Source organism: Elephantulus edwardii, unplaced genomic scaffold, assembly GCF_000299155.1.
Source record: "Elephantulus edwardii isolate Elephantulus edwardi_28Jun2011 unplaced genomic scaffold, EleEdw1.0 scaffold00120, whole genome shotgun sequence".
Classification (NCBI taxonomy): Eukaryota; Metazoa; Chordata; class Mammalia; order Macroscelidea; family Macroscelididae; genus Elephantulus; species Elephantulus edwardii.
In genome coordinates this window covers 5,451,637-5,455,095 of record NW_006399870.1, presented here as the reverse complement: position 1 = coordinate 5,455,095, position 3,459 = coordinate 5,451,637, and positions in this window count along the sequence as shown.

The following is a 3,459-nucleotide window of genomic DNA, read 5'->3' as shown; positions in this document are numbered from 1 at the left end:
AGAGGCGGTGCGGTTGGTGCAGGATAGAGCAGGGTTTAGAGCTGTTGTGCATAGGGTCGCTATGAGTCAGAAACGACTCGATGGCACATAACAACCACAAGTGAGAATTATTTGTTTTCTCAGGGCTGATATGAAATTAATATTGAAGATGATAGTCTTTGATCTTCTGCATCAAATGCTTCAAATTCTCCTCACTTTCAGCAAGCAAGGTTGTGTGTCAACTACATAATGTAAGTTGTTGATGTACCTTGTTCTAATTCTGTTGCCACTTTCTTTTTCATAGAGTCCAGAATCTTGAATGATTTGTTCAACATACAAAATTGAATGTGTATATGGAAAGCATACAAACCTGACATTCACTTTTCTTAATTTTAGATTATTCAGTGTTCTTTTGCACTGTTTGGACAATAGCTTCATGGTCTAGATGTAAGTTTTCATGAGCACAATTAATTGCTCTAGGATTCCCATTCTTCTCACTGTTAGCCATAATCTGTCATGATCCACACATTCAAATTGTCTTTACATAGTAATAAAGTACAAATATACAATGTTCCACTATTCTGTTTGCATCTTGGATCCAGCTAACATCAGAAATGATATCTCTGGTTCCACAGCCTCTTCTGAGCCCTTCTGGAAGTTTTCTGTCAATGTACTGCTATAGCCACTTTTGGATCCCTATTAGCTCCCATTCCCAGGAAAGGTGATACAACAGAATATGAAAATTATTGAGTATTATCATTAATGTAAGCAAAATATTGTTGATGATTATCCAAACCCAACTAGAACGGTACATTGACAGTTACACTCAAATAATAGGCAGTCCTATAAAGGTAATAACACTGAAGATGCTCACTCCGTGAAATGAGTTACCATATAAAGTCAAAAGACCATCAGTTTTCCAAAGATGAAGTCCAGAAGGCAAGAAGGGATAGTATAGGAGGACTGATGGAACCTGGAACCACAAAGAGGAAATGGGAAGATTGAGGTTATATCATGGGTATTAGAATTAATGCTATAAAACAAAATGTGTGTGTATAGGTGAATGAAAAGCCAATTTTCTTTGTAAACTTTCATTCACATCATTATTTAAAACACCCCACACAGCTTACATGCAAATTAGGTACCAACACTTGGAAGCCATACTAATAATTGTCATGTAGATTTTCCATAGTAAATATACATAGAAAAACTGTTATAGTTTCTTCTTAAGTTTGGAACTCTTAGATATTGGTCTTTGATTATTTGGCCATAGGGTGTAAGAGAGTAAAAACAATTAACTAACACTCAGTTAATTTTTTTCTAGCTTCTCTCACGTAAACTTGTGTTTTTCCTCTTGCTCCTCACCTCAAGTTCATGGCATCCATTGATACTGTCATGATTCAAAATAGGTATAGAATATCTCAAAGATCCTGTAAATAACACCTTTCATAGGAATAAATTGAAAATATTAATAAAATGCTTTTGAAATAATCAGGGCCATACTCATTCATTTAGACTATTTTCTTTCTAGATTGGTTTAAAATACATTTAATTAATGTCAAAACATTACTACCATAATTGCACATAGAACATAGTGGTAAAGAATTTCATTGACAACTCAGAGACACTTAAGTAGCTCACGTCAGTCAGCTTCTTTATGGCAGGAAGATGGGCAATTTCCTATATGCCTTTTACTGTCTCTAAAAACGCACAGGAGAATGAGCAGTTAGTAGGTTCTTACTCTACAGTGTATTAATAAAGTGTATAACTACTACTAAGCTCCACAGTCTTCAGTATGGTTTACACCTTAACATAAAGAAAATAGAAATCCTTACAATTGGACCAATAAACAATATCATGACAACAATATGTCAGTACTGGGTTCCCATGCTAAATGGAGAAAATAATGACATTGTCAATTATTTCATTTTACTTGGATGCACAGTCAATATCCATGGAAATAGCATGCAAAGAATCAAACAATTTATTACATTAGGAAAATCTGCTGCCAAGGATTTTTTCAAAGTGTTAAAGGGTGACATCTGGCAAAATGGGAGACGAGGCAGATGGCAGTTCAGATGTTCTATAACTAAGGCATCAGGAAACGAAGATAAAAGATATATTGATAATAATCATAGAACCTCAAGTTTTGAAAAAATTATAAAGATATAGTTCAAGCACCAAAAGAAGGAAGCAACTGAATGAAAACATTGACTAAAAAGGCATAGAGAGCAGTGAATTGCAATGATGAAGAAGGAGATACAGAAAGCAGTGAATTGTGAACAGTCATTTTGAACTTTTGTGAGCAGCTTTCTGATCATCATAGGAACCCAGGCCTGAAACTGTGTCCATACTAGCAGCTGCTGACAACAAGAAAGGCACAATTTTCTCCATGTTCCCATTTCCTCTGGAGATCAAGGGATTGATTTTCTCCTGCTTTAACCACGGACCTCACGCAAATCCAGACTTTCTGACAGCTTTGCCTGAACCCAGCCTTCTGCTGTTTTGTATCCGTCACAGGGACAAACGTAATCCAGAGTCAGAGACTAACTCTCCACCTCCAGGCATCAGTGAAAGGGGTGATGGCTGAGAGGTATGTCCATAGACAACAGCTAATCTCTAGATTGATACAAGATCCATCTCTGACTGGGACTCTTGCCTCTGACTAGGCACTTTTGTGAATTTGGCACTCAGCACACATCACATTCACTTTTGAAGCAATTCCCTCTCTGGGTACATAAGTGCACTATCTTTGAGAATCTCTGCATTGGTAGGGATTTCTCTAACAGGACACCCTTTTAGTGTAGTGTTGGGTGGATGTTGTCCTCAGCAAGGAAAGGCACATGCACTCCTTCCACTAGGGCTAGAGCATACACTGTTTGAACTGCTGTCCAGCTGCAGTCTCTTACCCATGTGGATCAAGTACATACCACTCCATGTGCTCTCTACCTCCTCATGGAAGTACAGTAAGCTAGCTATCTCTGATTGGATGTCCTTCCTGCATTGGATAAGAGTTCTTTCATTACATGATTGATGACAGACATCAACTAATAACAGCACAGTCTGACCTCAATTATTGTTTATAAACAGTGAAAAAAAATTCACACTAACTCCATACTCTAACACACCCACCAGAAGACAGACAGAATTATCAAACTAGCAAGCTGAAAAGCACAATTGCAAAAGTTCAAATGCATCCAAATAAAAACAATTTAGATAACAACATTACAAAGCCTCAAAAGCAAGAGATAACTTCAAACCATACACATGAAAAACAGGATAAGATGGCACAAATGACTAAAATACAGAACATTAAAATCTTTCAGAGGAAGAAATGCTAGCATAACCTAATGATAAGGAGTTCAAAACAATGATAGTTCAGTGTGCTCATTTAAGTGAGAAAAAATTTTAGAAAAACTTGATTTCCAAAATCAAGGAAAAAGAAGGCATTCAGATGAACAAAAGCATATTAAGAAATAT